Below are 19,380 nucleotides of genomic sequence, written 5' to 3'. Positions count from 1 at the left end.
GACCCCTGCGGTCCCCCGACGGCAGCCCCCGGCACCCGACCCTACAGGCTCGGCGCAGGGGGGCTGCGCTCCCAGGGGCCGGGGGCTCCTTCCCTTGCCAGGCTTCCCTCCAAGAGCCGCCTGCGGGGAGGGTGGCGGAGCTCACCTCCACCTGCGGGGCTCAAGCAACCTCCGGTCATTTTGCAATAGCCTCTAAACGCAAAGGGGAAAAAGAAAAATGAAATCGGTGGAATAAAAGACCCAACCGTGCCAAAGTTGAAATCGTGCAAGTGCTTTCCTAAACTGGTGGCACTGGGGAAGAAAGTACCGCTCCTCCTGAGGAGGTATTTTATTACTCACAGCAGTGAAGGAAAGGGATTAGTACGAAATGCGCCTTTTGCTACCTATAGAGGTTCTTTGGGTTAAATGTGAACCAGACTCTCAACAGTTTAATACGGACTTAGGAAAGAAAGATGATTTTTTTTTTTTCCCCCAGACAAAGCATCTCGATGGCTCAGAAATTTTACGTCGTTCTTAACCGCTGTATACAAATCTTGGGGAGAGTTTCCAGGGAAATTACAGCAGCATCCGACAGCAAGCTGACAAAGAGATTCCAGGAATGCCACGCATCTAGGAGGGAAATACGAATCCCTCTCTTTAGCCTGAAGCACGAAATTGGCTTAAAGCTCATTTTGCAGATAACCGGAAACGAAATCATCAGTGCGTGGGACCGGCTGGCTGCAACTTTCTAACGCGCTGTATCAATGGCTAAGACTTTCTAGAGGAGGAGAAAAAAAAAAAAAAAGAAAAAAAAAAGCGTGAACCACAGGTTGGAAGGGCTGTAAAAAAACCTCGCACCTCAACTCGCATTTTTCGCTTTGCCCCGCAGAGGGTTTTGCTCACGCACGGGCACCGATATACTTAAGCCTGTGTCCCGAAAGCGGTCCCACGGGATGGGAAATCTAGTGTCCCAGATTTTGGCATTCGCAAGTCATTTTAGACTCGGGCGAAAAAAAAAAAATCTGCACCTAGCAGTACAGATAAAATATCAGATCCCTCCAAATCTGCGAGCGAGACCTACACCTCTACATTGGCAATCCGACCAGAAAAGCCCCGTAAGGAGTTTGCCAAGAGGCGCTCTCTCGTAGAGGGGCTGAGTGCAGGACCCTCAGCTGTGCCCCCAGCACAAATCCTTCCCGAACCTGGGGGGTCCCACCCAGGGGAAAGTACTGGCCCTGCAAGAGGGCAGGAGCCAGGCTGCTGCCGGCGCTCCTCGCCCCCGCCAGCAGCTCCGCGATCGCTGCCGGGGCTGTGGCACACGGAGCCCCCCTCCGCCGCCCCGCGGTCCCCAGCCCTCCTCCCGCTGTCCGCGGGGGACCGGAGCCCCGCGGGACTCCCCCGGCCCCGGAGGGAAGCTGCAGCTCCGCGCCCCGCTCCGCCCGCGCGGGGGATGCCCCTAAGTTCTCAGCTCGCTTCCATTTCAACTAATTCCAGGCTTTTCTAGCCCCAAAGCCACGGGTGTGGATTCTGGTGTGCTGGGAGTCCGCACAGAGATCATACAGTCCTTGCAAGAGAGGCTTCCCACCACCTCTCAGTGTTAGGAGAACATTTGTGAAACCCCGATAGCTGTTTTTTAAAATTATTATTATTATTTTTTAATTGTCCTGGGACATGATAGTAAAAACTCCAGTTAATTAAAAGCAAAGAGCACTCACTTTACAAAAGTGGCTCGTGGAGAGCTGTGGGTCTGCACAGCACACAGGCCTTTCACTGTACAGAAATGGATGTATGAACTTCACACGTCTCCTGAAATTGAAGATTTTTTGACTTTTTTTTTTTTCCCATGATTGCTGTGAAAGACCTCTTCATTTATTGCTTCAACATTTACCGCAATATTTTTGCTGCCAATTGCAATGGATTGCTGCACTGCCAAATATGCCTTTACTGAAGGATGACCACATGGTAAAGGATGCATTTCTCCTCGAAAAAGGAGAGAAAGTATAGTGCTAGTAATATTCTGTCATCATTTTGCCCAAGTATCTCTAGGATTTGATACCTTCCTTTATTATTACAACTTTCTCTGTAGTTGGGCTCCTTTTACATGCTAAGATGAATTTTTTGAAGAAGTTAAACTTCTTTGCAATAACTAATTAATTAATTGCTGGGTATGTTACGTCTGCATTACAGACAGTGATTCTGAAAATAGTTTGGCAAATAACAACAGTAATTTAAAGCAATTTACAGACAACTTGCATATATGCGCACACAGTAAGTAATACTTCACATACCTATGCACTTGCTACGCACTACATGCATGCCAGCATACAATCTAATGCCTGACACAAATACATGGCATGTAATACTGGGCATTTACAGAACCCTGAGACCCCTTTCTACACATATACTTCCACACATACATATGGAGCTTGAATGCATTCTTACATCTTAAATGATGAGAGAAACATAATTTTGAATGCTAATTCCTGATTATGTTACTGGGGAGCAAGGTGGAAATCCACAAACCACCTCAAAACTTCTGTTTCCATTCACGCTTCTTGTTGCTGTTAGCAGCCTGGAACTAGAAGGGAGAAAGCTCATCTTGGCTGGAGGCTCCCAGCAAGTCCGGAGAGCACTTCACCGGCAATGTTCTGCCTGGCACTTGTTTGTAATCAATCACTTAAGATGAAAGGTGAATTTGGAGAGGTTAATTTTTTTTTCTCTATGGTTTCTGTATGTTTTCAGGTAGTCCATCATCATCACCACCTCACCATAGTAACACCTGCTGACCTTTAGCCCCTATCCCCATTACCTGCAGTAACTTAGAAACTTAGTGACTTTATGTTCAGCTTGTTTAGAAACACACAGATTTAGAGAAACCCTTACAAAAAGCCATTTTAGGACTCAAGATGGCAATCAGGGTCCAGAGTGGACCACAACACATTGTGCTCAACACTTCTCCATCTGAACAACATGGTCATGAAGTAGGAATCCCTTTACACAACTTGAAACCCTGCACCAGTATTACAGAGGAGCAGCTCCAATGTTCCTGACAGGTCAAAAATCCAGGTTACAGCTATTTGAAAGAACATTAATACATGAGGATATGCAGAAATGAGGGATATCTATTTGCAGCAGGAAAAGGGCAAACAACTCATACTGTATCTGGCACGGAATTAAAAAGTGTACAACGGATTAGATATCAACCACTTCTATCAAATCCAAGGCCCAGGAACCTAGGGGGAGGGAAATGCGTAAAAGCGGATGTTTAGAAGGTAGAACACCCCAATTAACCTCATTATCTTTTACAAAACTGTACTATTAATATTCTCAGGTTTTCAAATTACTGTTGTTGTTGAAAAGAATCTGTTGACTATAGCATGTGTTTTGCTGTAGTCTCCCAAATCAGCATTGCCCTTCTTAAGGTCAGGGGAATGTATCTTAAAACATTCATATATTTAAAAAATATGTATTGTTATTTTAATAGGCACTGTGGATAGTTTAATTTGTATCTGTATTAAATTAAACATATGGTGAACAGGGTATAATAGATTTTCTATAATTTAGCTGCCAATGTGGCAACAGAAGCCAGTTACTCTCACCAGCAGACTTGTCAGTGGTTTGTTTACTAGCTTATTTGAATTAAAATAAAGCTTCGCTTCTGCTGACTGCACATCATTATCTATGAGACCATAATCCTGCTAGCAAATCCTATATCTTCCAGAACTGGCTCTTTTGTTTGGGATTACTGAGAGCTTAGCCTATAACAAAGAGGAATAAGGCATCCCTCTCATCCTCGTAATTAAGTGTGGGGAGTAATTTAGAAACAAACCCAGAAAGATGTACAATTCGGAGTTCTGCTTCTATACAGGATTGGGGAACAGAAGAGGCCAAACACTGATTATGTTAGCACAATGTTTAAACCATTAAACTACTGTACAACAGGAATCCAGCTTTTAAAAAGAAATGGCAACTATCAATAATGTGTTAAGTTGCTTTATAGCAGAGACATTTTTTGCTTATCTAAAGGTATGCTGGAAAACTTGGGTGGAGCTTAAAGACTGAAGACTATTTTAAATCTCAGATTTTTACATGCACACACTACGTACATGTCACTCATAACATCTCCATTTTGAAATAATTTAATACATAAAGCTTGAATCATATTTTAAAGTCTCCCTTATATAATCTCACTATTTTTGAATAAGAATATTCTCCAGAAATAGGAATATCTCTAGCAGCTGAACATGCTTGTTTAAGTGCTATATTTTAATACCACCAAGATTCATATTTTCCTTTGGGAAAACAAGTAAGTTGGAAGTTGTTACATTTTAAAGTCAACTTAGAAATGACCATAGCATCTGGGAAAAGAATAAAGACTATTTTAACATAGGTATTCTGAAGTCAGTCAAACATACATCAGCGATCTTTGTTGCTCTAGCTGTACTCGTGTCTGTTCTCTTTCTGCTCAAAACAAGAGTTACATTATATACAAGTTGTGGAAATTCACAACTAGGTTACAAAAAACAGAAGTCTCAGGAGTATACAGTTACACAATATCTATTTGCAGAGGGCTTATAAGGACAGGGGTTGATTTATAAGTCTTCAACATTAATTGTCACAGATGGGAATTCTGAGGACCTCTATGAAACCAAACGAGGCCCTAGTGAATTATAAAGCAGGTCCTTACACTTTAAAAACATTTAGGCAAAGTGACAGTTCAGAACATCTGTTAGCCTTCTGTCTGAGTATAAACTGGATGTCATGGAGTGCACAGCTGTAGGCATTTTCTGCTTCTTTTTGCCAACATCTGTCACAGCATTAGAGTAATATAGGTAATTATCAACACCTCATATAAACTGTTTGCTATTTTAATTTCTGAATAAGTAAAATTAGCATTAGACCCTTTTGGAAAAAAAAATCCAGGAAGGGAAAAATATACATTCCCTTTCAAAGCTGAATGACAGAGCTGATCATTTTAGGAGAGCTGAAATTCAGAAAAAAAAAATCTCTACTACAAATAAGGTCCTTAGGATAACATAAAAGACTTAGGTGAGAACAAGTTTAAATATTCTCCCTTTCTCTCTCTCTCTCTTAAAAAAAAAAAAAAAAAAGACATCTGAGTCTCATCTGTCATAGCAAAGAAGATCAGTAGCAAGAAAAGACAGGAAACCGTTAATCATCCATGTTTTTTTCCATGCACATGCAGCTGTCAAATGATGTATGTTTTACCACAATAACAAAGCCAAGGGCTCATCAGTACCAAGCAATTTTACTGTCAGTTGGTCATCCTCCTCAACATCTGCAGTAAGAAAAAGAGTTCACCTTGCAGTGATGCACAGAAGCTGGACCTGACTGGATGCTGAAGAAGGGAGTGGGGTACTAAGCGGCAGGGCTTTCAGGAATAGAAGCATGTTCCAGGGGTCCCCCAGTAACTGAATGGAAAGATGTAGACTGGAAGAGACAAACAGGCCTTCAAGCCATCTCATCAGGACCACATTTGTTCCCTTTTCACAGCAAGAGATAGAAACCACTGCCCCCTCCTGAAGATCACCTACCTGATTGTGGACAACACAGAGATTTCAAAAAGTGACCAGGTATTTTGGGTTCCTAATCCCTGGAGGCCCAGGTGATACACTTTATCTGAGCATGATTTGTGGAAGGCAGTTGGTTATCATTTGTGATATTCAGACTCCTGTGAGATGTTGCTAGCTGAAAACCAAAATCAGCTACCTTTGGAAACAGTGGCCCACTTGGTGGTTGTCTTAATGAGAGACGTGCACTGCCCAGTCTTTTGGAGCACAGGATAAAGAACAGTAGAACAACAAAGCAATGCTGTCAAACAACAGCAGTGGAGACCATGTCAGTCTGAACTTGCAAGTATGAGCCTAGTGACAGAAAATAATCATGTGGCAATGAGTTTTACAACATTATATGGAAGCAACAATCACATCCAGTTCATACGTATTTTGCTTTCACCACAAAAAGAACAGCACCTCTGCTAGAAGTTAACATTCCAACATGGAAAGCCTGAAAGAAGTGCCGCTCGCTCCTTTCATAAAGAGGAGGCATATGGAACAAAGTGGTCACTAATACGCTATTTTTAGTGCCTGAACTACAGTCCAGAAGATAATACCCAATTACTTGATACAGTGCTCTATACACTGTCTGAACAACAATAGTGGACTGAGAAGCAAGAGAAAGCACCAGAATATGGTTTTGAAGTCATTCAGATTTCATGTATTTTATTTTCTTCTTAAAATAAAGGCTTTGAAAAGAGGTATGGTGTTGTCCAGGTTGAACGAGGGGGGCCAGAGAAGAGTTTAAAAGGAGATGAGAGCAGATGGAGGTTGAGAAAGAAGAGAGAGAGACCTTGACTACAGGAGAAAAGAAAGAGAAAATGCATCTGGGGTGCACAGTCAGAGAAAAGCATCCACATAGCTATAGCATGACATAGGTGTAGCTGTAAGAAAGACTACATTCAGGACAATCTATACAGTTGGGGTCAGTACAGGATTTTACCAATTCTACCCTAGTTTCCACTCTGCTAGTGTGTGATTTGCTGTAGCTAAGCTGCAGACTTTTTTTTTTTTCTTTTTTTTTTTTTCTGTAACCTCTGCTAGCAATCTAGTAATTTTACCAAGGACATAGAGGACAACTGTGAGCCCATACCGGTTGAGACTGATCTAACATTTTTGGAAAGGAACGCCTAGAAATGTTATGGTCTTGTTATTATTATTATTTTTTTCCTTCCTCTTACTGCTTCTTTAACATTCATTACATGCTCCCTTCTAATTTCTCTTCACGCACAGTCAACATTAGCTGGAGTTGTAAACCTACTCCATGCAGTCTGGGGTCCAGCGCTCCAGCAACGACAATTCAGTGACAGGACCATTCCTACTGTGGTCCTAAGCCACTTGGGAGATGTTTGTAGACTGCTCAAGATGTAGGTTGGGACTACTTCTTTCAAGATCCCATACCTCCAATGAGCAATTACTGCTCTGTTTTTTCTCGCCTATCACAACTCTGCATCCAGGTGGATGTGAAATAGATTTATACCAAATTATAAGCTACAGGATAAATATTTTCCTCCTACTTTTGGTTTCAATGCTAAGATTCTTAAACATTTATTTTAACACTTGCAAATAAAACTGTCTTACCTATTCTCATCACCCTACTACCTAAATGTATTGTTCAAATGCCAAAGAGTACGTGAGCTATTGCAGATCACATAATAGATGCCTACACATTCACTATACTAGTAACATTTATTGTTGAAACAGATTGTTTTGTAAAGAGCTCTGAGATACCTAGGCCATAAAAAGTGTGATATAAAACAAAATGCTATTCAGTTCAATAGATGTCTGATAAGAAAAGAACCCTAAAATTTGAACAGTTCCTCCTCCCCTTAATCAGCCCTAACAATGGTACCCCAGTCTCGGCACTCCTGCACGCAGCAATATCTGTCTTTTAAAGAGAGGAATAGGAACGTGCCGCTAGCAGAGCACGCTCATTGGTGGAACATTGTTAGGTGTTTTATAATTGATAGTTTTCAACATCAGCACAAAGGTAAGGGCTTTAGCCTTGAATAGTACCCACTAACAATATACCCACATACAGAAAACTAGTGCTAAATGTATTTATTAAAATAAATGCTTTAAAATAGTCTGCTTTTCATACAAAGTAATTATCTTACACTATGTGTAAAAGGTACTTTTGTAATCAATGGTATACAACCAGCTTCAGATGCAACCACACACACACACCCCATTACACACAGTGATGCTCATCAGATTGTATGGGACTGAATCATTTCATTATGTTCTGTAGCTTAATTCTTCAATTCCTGTAGCTTCAGCTGGAATTCATCCAGATCAGCCCTGTTTTCTAAGATAAAATCAAAATACTTCAAGGCCACAACCACCAACTAATACAATCAGCTCTAAACATAGAATAAGGTATTTCATACTTTTTAGAGGCTCATAGTTCCTGCTCTAATAGTGTCAGGGCAACAGGGATTTTTTTTTTTTTTTTGGCACTTCTAGCCTGTTAATTACCAAAGGACAAGAGAAATATGTTGTGGGTATGCGTGAATTTTGTAGCAGTCAAAATAGGCAGTAGCAGCCAGCTGGAGAATTTTAAATGCTCTAAATTTTCACAAGTTCTGGCTAAGAAGCTAATCACTAACAAGCTAATGCATTAATTATTTTATACCTTGGATAGTGCAGTACAGTCAAGGGATAAAATACAAAAAAAACCCAACCAACAAACAAACAAAAAAAACCAGAAAATATACAATACAGTAACAGGTCATGATATTTCCACTGAACTAGACAAAAATAACCTTGCTAGTAGAAATAGGTGAATAATCATATGGGTAAAATGTTTTAATTACTAGAAATGGTTAGTTTCATTTAGATATCTGTAGAATCCTATCATCTCTCTTAATTAATTCATTTACAAGTATTTGGATGACCATCAATTTATTCATAGAAATGTTTGAGAGTTGCAGGCTATGCAAATTCTGTTGCTAATTAGTTAATGGCAACATTCACCCTGTCAGGGGCTGACGATTGGACACTTGTGCATATAATTCTCACACCCACAAATATTTTCTCATAAAATACTCTGGAAAGTTTCTGTACTTGTGTAGAGTGGACAGTGCTGATCCTGACTGGCTTTTCCCCCCGGCATCAGTGTTTCCATGGCGAGTCCTGTGTAGATCTATCTTGTCTTTTTTATGCAGTGGGCAGTTAGGGATAATAATGTAGTTAGTGGAGAGGTATGTTCTATGCTATTTTTAAATATGCTGATGATAGACAACTTTATGGTCCAGACCCAAAAAGGCACTGGGAAATCAAAGCATCTTAGGCTCTTCATTATATTCATACTTATGAGCCTCCAACTCTCAAGTAACTGACTTAATCTTTTAAATGTTATATCTGGATAAGATTGAAATGATGCTGGCTGATCATCAAATGACAGTGATATGATTTCTGTACCTTTGATTTTGTTCACTATCTGTAATGCACGTATACAATGTGGCCCTCACTGCTGCTGAGTGTGCAGTGACGGTGTCCAGGACACTTTTTATCACTGGGAGAAGCAAAAGGGAACTGTGCTGTTGTTTTTATTATTATTAATATTTTTTAAGTCATTGAGATTCTTTTAAAATGTTACAATAACACTATTCAGGTAGTGACCTAAGCTAAATTAGAAAACCAGAATTCTTCTGTAGAAGACTAATTTAGCCCCAGTATTATAAGACCCTAGGATCCTGTTCAGCCTTAGGTTTTTAAATAGTTCCACAGGAAAAATTCACTTATGTGAACTTAAGCACATCAGTAACTGCTGGACTGGAGCCTTGGTGAGTCAATTCATATTGCTATTACTGCTCTCCCAGAGCCAAATGCTTGAAATTTGTCTTTTTGTGTCCTTTTTCTACATTTACTCATGCTAATAATCTAATCTTGCATACTAAATGTCATAATATCATTTAGGATGTTCCAATTATGGAAAAAAATTATAATCCAAGTGAAAAGTCCTTTGCAACATACATCTCCTCCCCATCCTATTGCCATTAAAATGTTCAATTTCAGAGGAGCTAGCATAATTTTCTTTTCCTTCCACTCAATTTTTTTGCCATTCATTATATTTCCATTACAACTCCAGAAAAAGATGTACTTCAGTGGATGATAACCGAGACTATACAGTTTAATAGATGAAGTAGTTATTCTACATTTCAGAATGACTAAATTAAGTCCTACTAAGAATGTAAAAGTTTTACTTTTTCTTTTCTTTTCTTTTCTTTTCTTTTTTTTTTTTGGTATTATTTTTTTTTCAGGATGCTTGTTGCAAATTAACTTATATTACTTTTCTCAAAGAACATGTTTGATACAAAACATTACATCCTTAAAAAGCCAAATTACAAACAATGATGCATGCACACTCACAGCAGATTGCAAAAGGTCAGGCACTTCCATGCTCAAAACCACACAAACCCTCATTTGAGCTAAATTACGTGCCCTTCCCACTTTAAAATACCCCCCAAATGGGAGATCTTTACTGGGGAGAATGAGTAACAATTTATTTCTAATATACGTAAGTAAAGTTAGAAGTTTCAGGACTGTAATCAGGCGTTTCAAGTGCCTTCCAAGGACTTCAGAAAAAGTTAAGAACTTCACAGATTTTAGGACATGCAGTTGCAGATTCACATGGCACGCTTTCAAGACCCGACTACATGAAGTGTGAAATCAGAAGAATAGTTGCGCTACAGCTGTGTCCAACCCTGTGTCCTTCTCCAGCAGTAAAAGTCAATTATAAAGAATTATAGGGAGGTATAGAGAAGAGAGTCAGGAGCATAAAGGGCTACTTCTTTGTCATATTTACCCATTATCCAGAAATCTGAAGTTAACTTTTGAACCTATTGGCCAATTTAAATCAAATTTGACAGAGGGGTACATAGTCTTAGAGATAAATTCTGTAAAAATCAGGAACTGCAAAGAGAAAGGAACCAAAAGCAACATTTCCAGTGTAGGAAAAGACCAGAACGCAAGGAAACAGCAACCTAGTCTGGGTGGCTGCCCACTAGCCAAGCTACCATGTGCCCACTCAGCACAACCCTGGCTCAAGAAAAAGAAACAGCGTGCACTTCCCCTTGTCCCCAGTGTTGTTAGAAGGATTTTTTAATGGAAACTGGAGAGATTGAGGTAAGCCATGACAGTAAGAAAGGAGAATTTGAGACTGTTGCGCTAGGTTGGTGGGTTTCAGGATGTGGAATAAACATTTGTAGGAAACTAGACTTCATTAGTCCTGCTGCTAGTGGAAAAACATGTTTTAAATTACTGCTGTTATTATCCTGCACTTCAGACATCACAGGAGAATGCTGAGATTGCAGGTGTCAGTCAGAAATCGAGAATCCCCTTCCTGCGACTACAAAAGTTGATCATTCAGAAGAGGCACTGCCCAAGACTTCAACTTTTTCTTCCTTCTTTCCCCTGGTGAGTGTACATCAGAAATAGGGTTGCAAGTTATCAAGCGCTATTTTCTTGGACCAAGCAAACACTTCTTGGTCAGGTCTGGGAGAATCCAGTTATTTCTCACAGTTAGAAAAACTCTTGCAAATTGTTCCTTCTCTTTATTCTGTACTGCTTTTGTCATAGAGTCACGACATCATTGGGGCTGTATGTCTGCCACACAAACAAGTGGAACAGCTCAACCATCTTGCACTCTGCTTTTTCTACACGAGAGGATTCTGATTTATTTTCTTTTTTAATAGAACGGTTTTCTTTGCAGGATGAGCTTCACAGGGTGTAGTTACTTGCTACCCAAAAATAATTTAAACATGGTTCACTTGCCATTGGTAAGGAATGGTTTGTCTGCCTGTACTAAATCAGAATAAAGAAATATGCAATAGAATCCTCAATATCTGCATGCAATGATACTGCACGTAACCATAACATCCAGCTATGGAAGCTACCTCTTCCTTCTTGTTTTCTCTATCAAAAGTTTAAAAGAGGAACTGCCAAATTTCATTTAGCTGTTAGACCGAACAGCTTCCACTGGACTTGACAGAGAACCTAATGTTTCCATCAGTGGCCTGAATAGCCTTAACTGTGAGCACATCGCTGAAAGCCCATTGCCTAGGGCACAGCGTACTGCCGGAGCTGTAGTGCAAATTCTCAGATCCTTGTTCCAAACTACTCAAAGATTGTTGAACCCAAAGATTGGGTATATGACATTATTCATCTTTGGTTCAGGGAACAGAGGAGGAGAATGGCTTTCATTTCTGGCTAAAGGTGTGTCTGGCTTGGAATTCACTTTTATTTGTGGCTCGTTATTCGTACCTTCATTTGGGTTTTGAGAAGAGATGATGTTGCAGGATTTATACTTTATCATAGATAAGTACTTTATAAAGCTTAGGATAGATATTTGACATTGAAAAAAACCCACAGGTCTGTATGTGGTTGGAACAGCAAAAGCACTCGCTGATATTAGCAACATTTTCTCAAGTCTTTCCCCAGAAATTTCTGTGCCTTTTTCCTCTTAATATTACATTTCAGCCTGTGAGCCAGCCTTCCTCCTGCCAACACCTGCTGGAACATAAAGGATTCTGAAGCAAGAACAATCTGTCAGCTGTAAAACAACAGTAGGGCCCTTTTTTCACATTTTCCTCATACAAAGTTGGCCATGTCTATCTAGAGACATTTGGATAATATAAGTCAAATTAAGTAACAGAGTGAAAACAAATTTAGAGCAAATTTAGTTAAAGTAAAGCAAATCCCTGTGAGATTACTTTTATTCTGAATAAACTGGCTTTACTTTGTCTCTATCCCTGCCCCACTGAGTTTGTTACTTTTTCTAATAAATCTTGCTTTTGTTAAGTTTATTGCTGTACAGATCATGTCACACAACTATTTCCCCCAAAGGAGAATTCTCCTCTCCTTGGAAAAAGACACACTGGAGGATTAAAAGTGCATGGAGTGCACCCTTCCCTTGCTGTGATGTGTATACTGACGGGTGTGGACAACTCTGTGTCTGCTTTGGTCTTGCTCTGAACCAGCCAGACAAAACCATCTCTCACCCAGAATACCTGCTTATATGGCATTTAGCATTAAGCTGTTAAGTCTACTGAGGGTCAGGGAGTATCATCTGCAGACCAGCACTGCAGTAACACATCCTATGGTTCAGACCTTCCTTGATTTTATCTGAACACAATGCCTTCCCCCCCGCTTTTTTTTTGAATGATAAAATATAAGGTGCCTGCAAGAGAAAAGAACTAAATTAGAAGGGTGCTTTCTTGCTATATGCTGCTTACCAACTAATTTGATTGTTTTCTCTAGCTACTATCACTCACTCAACAGAAGTTGTGCATATACTGCAGTAATTTAGTAGATCTTTTGGTACAGACTACAGAAAGCTAGTGGGGCTGGCACTGTGAAGATCCCCTTTTCACACAAGGATTGTGAGGTAGTGCAGGCAGCACACTGAAAACTCCATTATCCCCCCTCCCATACCAGTCAGCAGCAATTAAAAGCAGTAAGAGTTGGCTGAGTCACGCTACTCCAGCAGCAGCTGCTTGCCAGGGAAAACGTCTGGAATCTTACAGCCTTGCAGAACCTCTGGGCAGCCTTACATACAGGTCCCGCACTCTTTCCTCAATCCCATGTCTGCTCAAAAGCCAAACAAAGCTATATACAGCCAAGGGATCAGGTTTGGCATTGCATTATTTCCAGGCTTATTTTTTCCCAAAGATTTATATTCAAATCAGTCAAAACGATACTGTTAATACTCCTGTTTTTTTTTTTTTGAGAGAGAAATTCATATGTTGTTAAGACCTTATTTTTATGCACAACTCTGTCCTTTGTAAGCTTATCAAGATGAAAAATTATTCATGCTTAATATGTAAAATTTGAAACAAACTTCTATCTTCGTTCTGAAGCTCCCAAGTTAAAACATTGCTTCATTAGAGCTTTTTTCCCCTAGTTTAGAAAAAGTAGGAATTTAATAAGAAGGAAATACAGCTGTACACTTGTCATATTTATTTTTGATCTTCAGGGCAAACAAAATGCATGTCTGAGCATAAATATAAAATAACACTTCTTTGTTGTGTGGCTGTCCAATAATTTTAAAGAAACTTTGCTACATACAGTATAACCCAAATTTCTGCACTTCTATTTGTTCATACTATCCTTGTTATTAAAATAATTTATCTTTTAATTTGAAATGGTGAGTGCTATCAACTGAGATCCTTAGAATTTCCTCCATAATGACAAGCTAACACTCTGAAAGGTGCCTTTTGTATAGTTTAACTTTTTTCTTCTCATGGGAGGTTTCCATGGTCTTTGCGATTATTAATTCTCAACATTTTCCTAGAGTTTCAAGGGGGTTTCTTTTCAGTTATCTGGGGTTCAGATGACTGAGCTACATGGACATAAGGACTAAGAACTTCTGTCTGATTTTGTGATAGCCTATATTCTGTAGAGCATTCAGAAGACAGATCTAAGGTTGTCAGCAGCAGCTGATGCTGCAATAGTTTTCTCAGCAGTCGTGCTTGAACATGCTGCATCACAGCACGCATGGGAGGTGATTAAGGCATAATTAAGTAACAGCAGAGCATTACTGTAGCCAACTGAAGATGAAAGAAAACATTATTCACAAATTTATTTTCACTAAATAATCCTGAATTGCAGATTATTCACCCAGTACAGCCTAACAGCTGCTCACTGCAATTTCATACCCTTCTCCATAACAGAGATGGAGCTGTGATGGTATCTCCATTGCAGCTCTGGAGATGATTTATCACTGCAACAGGTTTCTCAGCCTAGAATTACCATGGAATGCAGAACTCAAAGCCAGTGTTAAAAATGTAATTTAAAAATTACAATTAAATTCAATTATATTAAATTAATTTTGCACTCACTTCATAGTCACTCTCACATCACTTTCAGGGCATGTAAACAGAAGGCAGAGGTCCCTAATGAAGTACCTTCATTAGCTTGGTTCATTTGCTGTGCTAATGCAAACTAACTGCTGCTGGGATCAACTTGTGTGAGGCTGCATGTCTGTCCTTGGAGATCTACTGTTCCCTTCTGTATCTACCACAAAGCAAGGAGCTGGTCCACTTGTAGCAGAGAGTCTGAGGCCCAGGCAGAGCCTGGAGCAATTTGAAATGAGGCTTGCAAATCTCATCAGCCAGTATATATCTAACTATCTAGCTAATTGCTTCCAGCTGTAATTCTTTTCAGTGCAGTTGGCAGCATGTACTCCTTTTAAGTTTGTTGGGAAATACAACGCTGTTCCTTCTTCGCCTTTCTTCACCAAACCTACACTGCTTTCAACTTCCCCCACGAATTATTTGGTATATATGGACAAGTCATATGACCGTAAACACTATATAGTCAAAAGTGATAATAAAGCCTCATACGGAGAGACTACTCCAGTTTGTGCACCTCGGTGACTCGGAGCCAGGTGCCCAGCTGAGAAGATGAGCGCAAACAGAAGCACTTCAGTCCTTTCCTGCAGTGTTCAGATTCCTCAGCTTTGAGTTACAGTCACATCTTTCAGAATACTTTAATTTGCATATATTTGGTTTAAAACAATACAGTGACCAGTACAAAACCACTGCAACGTGAAGTAATGTATCAGTCTGCTTGGTGAATTACAGGGATGTATGGTGATTATCAGCTAAATCTTGGAAAAGCCACAAGCCCATACATTATGCCTTTCATACAGGGTTCTCTAATGATTAAAAAAAAAGGCTACATCTTAAAGTCATACAAACTTCAGTACCAAGAGGTAACACCTGCTCACAATTATGAAATAAATCATGCCAAAAGTTGGGATCTCTCAGCTATCCCAAATTTCTAACTAGTGTCTTGTATTAAGACTTGACCTACACATGTCCTGTTGTGAGCCCACAACATACCTGCCACCTGAGTCAAGGACGAGGAAAAGCACTGGATTTGATAGGAAGTAAATTGGGCCCTGCATGCATCAGGCACAAGGAACCTGCTAGTTCAGAGTCCTGGTTCTCCCAGAGACATTTCCAAGCTAGCACAGGGGGGAACATCTTCCCACTCTGCATGGGAAAGAAAAGGGACCGGCAGTGACAAGGGAATAACAGCCTCTCTGCTAGAATACATTCAATCCAATGCTGCCAACAAAGAGGGAAAGGTTCCTAGTTTTCTGTTTGTGATTACACTGTTTTGTCATTGCTGTCAGGATGTGCCTATGCAATATGTGCCTCTCTGATGTCTCGTGCCTGTATGTTTCATTTTTAGCTGAGTGGGATGTACAGTAATTAGCCACTCATTCTCCTCGTCTATTCTCTGCGTTTTGTTTCGTTTCCTTCACTTACAGAATTTTGGCAAGCCTTCGGCCTTATTGGCAACTCCTTCCCTTCTCCCCCATCTGAACCTCCTCTGTCAATTTTCTTCTCACTGCTTGGGAGATGACAGTTTATATATTTGTACACACAAGTGAATATGCTAATACGCTCCAAATATGGACTTTGCAATCAAATTATCATGAGTTTGGTGGAAAGCTTTTCTGGATTGTTTCCTCTAAAAATATAGCATCCCTACTGCAAACAATTTACAGCCAACAAAATATTGTTTGAGTCAAGCATATGTGGTGGAGCTGATGGATTTTTAATTCAAGCTGGAAAATTTTTGTTCCTAGGCATTTTTTTTTTCATTATAATTTGTTGCCTTTGGGTTGATTTTTGCTTTAAGCATGCAAGCTGCTCTCATTGACATTACTGGGACTTACATGTGCACAAAAAGTGGGGAATGAATAGCTTTTACGGGCTTCAGTTTGATGAAACAATTTCATCTCTTCAGTTAATGCTGTACAGCACTCCATGGGTTTTTATCTCATACCTGAAATTTTACAGCTAAAGGGACTAATTCAAAGATCCCTTTTTGAGTTCTTTTCCTTCATGGGAATCAGTTGCAAATTAGCATAAAGGATGCAGAATCAGGTCCACAAACAGCAAAGAATAGCTATTTCAACTACTTCAAATGTTTAATTGTATTTTGGTTTTTGAATATTTTTTAGTTTTCTCATACATATATTCATATTTAATAAATAGAGCTTTAAAATTTTGCATGTGCTAAATGAAGAAACAACTAGTTTGATACTGCAAGAAAATTCATAATATAATATTTAGAGATACTTGAAAAATCCAGACCAGTCAATGATTTTCCACCTGTTTTTGAAAACCAATCAATCTCTGTGGAAATTAAGCAAGGGTTTTCTGCTAGATTCCTTTTCTCAAAATTGTAGGTTTGGAAATACACTTTAACATCAGGACCTACTTTTTGTGGTTTTATGTTCATGTAGCTGCATGTTCAGTTGAATCAGTTCAGCTGATCCAAATGAAAACCAACATATAAATATATAATTGAAAATATGAATATATATATTAATATATACATACATATATCTATCTCGCTCTATTTTTTTTTTGCTCAAACCAGATCAAAACCTAATCACATACAACTGTTGTCTGCCCAGAGCAGTAAAGGCACAAAATGAGACAGTGCTGAAGGGTATGGACCAGCAATTACTCTCATTACAAATAAAATCCCACCAAACTAACCTGAAGGTGTAAAGCAATAACATGTACGTATAATAGCTAAAATTTAGTTTGAGGCAGTTTAAGAAAACAGTAATTGATCTCAGCAACCTCTCTTTGTAGCAAGGCACTAAAGTGATACTACGATTTGTCACCTCAGCTGCAGACGACATGCACTCGCGCTAACTCAGCAGTCATACAGCTGTACGACAGCCATGGTTGTACAGTACAGCATACACATGTAGCAATCATGCAACAGTGTTGTGCTGATCATTCCACTCTGGCACGTGTGTCAGGCTAACAAGAAGTACTGCATGAATCATTTTCTCTAGCTTAACATCATTTATTCCTTAAGATGCAGGCGCCGCTGTCTGGACACTATAGCATTTTGAACTGCTGGTCCTTAGGGCCCTATGAAGCAGCTCTTACATTTTCCACTAATCTCCTTTTTCCCTAGTACTATACATTTTAAAGAGATGCCATATGGCACTTAAACAGAGAAATCATATGGTGTTTTGCCCTTTCTTTCTAATTCCATTGGCTTTACATTTCTCAAGATGCGTTCCCAGTTGATGAACAACGTCCTTAACCTCTTGAGTGGTCCTGGACGTCCACTAGACATGCACCAACATGATACTTGTGCTGACTTCTAACGTATACTGGATGTCAACAACGCTACTGTCATTCACTTCAGCAGTTGATTTGCTTCTAAGCATACTATCAGGGGACTCTATTATACCACCCCAGAGTAAACTGAAAACATAGCAGAGCTGCTACTATGATACAACAGCACATTTCTATCACTGGCTTCCAGTTCTAAGGCAGAGAGGAGTCAGAAGTCATGGTGTTAAATGGCTAAGGCTCCATGAGTAGAATTGAACTCTGGAACATAAAATGCACTTTTTTGTTGATGACACCCTATCTGCATGCATTTTCCTTTCAACAGAAGATAAATAACTGCTTCCGCATGCCTTTTTTATTGTCTAAGGAGCAGAGCTATAGTGGTTTTGTGAAAGTTAAAATTCCTTTTAATGTGACTAATCTGTGTTTCATAAAAAGGAAAGATCACTATGCAGTATCACAGATAGCGTTAGGATATAGAGAGGCATTTCCTTTATCAGGAAATTCACATATGATCATGGACCCTTCATGCCCTCTTGTTACCTGAGACAGAGTACAAAATCATAGGAAAATGTTCACAATCTTCTCCCCCCCCAGGTGTAAAACAAGCCCATTATATATCTTGAGAATGCAAATAGCGTTACTGTCCAGTCCATTTAATACTGAATATTTCAAAATGCCATATAAAAGCATGACACTCGCTTGTGCCTGTGTATATTTATCTATAGAAATAAGACAGAAGAATACATGCACAAGTATCACTTGCATATCAAACTAATGGTAAATGCTCATCTGTAGGAGTGACTGGATACAAAAGCAATTGCAAGTGTTTATGCAGTACAAACACAGAGGTGAAGTTAAAACACCTTTGAAAATCTGACCCATATTATCGGCAGTAATAAGGAAATCCTCCCTCTAAAGATAAAAGAGAAAGTACCCTCATTATTTAGTCAGACCTTCGCACCATGAAGACCCAGCCACAGAGGGGTTATCAAAATGCCCTTAGAATAATAAAATCAAGCATTGACACACTAAGAAGCAAAGTTTTAAAGTGGAGGCCCCCTGACAAGGCTCCGCTTTACTCTTAGAGGCCGGCTGGTCTGATTACCACATCTGAATGCCCATAGAGATACAATGCCGGATGTTCATTAGTGGAAACTTCTGTCCTAACAAGAACATTATTGGAATTATATCAATTAATACCAGCTGAGGACATGTCCTGTAATTCTTAAATACAGCAAAACTATAAGGAGACTTTCAAAGATTACAATTAGGCTTCTGAATTGCAGGTGGTGCAAGCTGGATGTTTTCAAGAGTGCCTATAGCTCCAGGACCGCATGCTGCCTATTCTCTGTGCATTCAAAGCCCTACGTAGGCAGACATGGCAGTAGGTCAGGGGAGAGGTGAGGAACAAGGAGCAGAGCTGGTAGCGTGAAAGCATCCCCCTGAAATTTAAGACTTATTTTCTCTCTTTCTTGTAAATACATTTTCAGTATTCCTCACTGCATCAGTGACCAGAAGTCCTTCACTGCAGGACTGGTATGCAGTATGTTTTTCCTGTAAGTGTGTTACAACCAGTATCAGTTATTGGTATCAGTTACTGCACTCAGTGCAGGCTGGGTCATGACTTTGAAAGTGCAGGCAGGGTTTCAGTGGCACTGATGCCTGAATGAGTGTGGATTCAGACTTCTGGCTTTACATTT

General features: G+C 39.7%; 2 protein-coding genes across 34 annotated transcripts in view; one reads left to right on the top strand and one right to left on the bottom strand.

Moving 5' to 3' along the window:
• LOC308199856 (uncharacterized protein) overlaps window positions 1-19,380 on the bottom strand; it is a 288,903-nt gene that overhangs the window by 53,326 nt on the left and 216,197 nt on the right. The window lies entirely within an intron of this gene.
• Window positions 1-19,380, top strand: part of LOC308199857 (uncharacterized protein) — a 68,903-nt gene that overhangs the window by 12,982 nt on the left and 36,541 nt on the right. The gene's annotated exons all lie outside the window — the stretch shown is intronic.

This window comes from Anser brachyrhynchus (genome assembly GCF_964034855.1).
Source record: "Anser brachyrhynchus genome assembly, chromosome: 9".
In the NCBI taxonomy this organism is placed as follows: Eukaryota; Metazoa; Chordata; class Aves; order Anseriformes; family Anatidae; genus Anser; species Anser brachyrhynchus.
The sequence above is the reverse complement of the archived record's forward strand: the minus strand, read 5'-3'. Positions and strand labels throughout refer to the sequence as shown.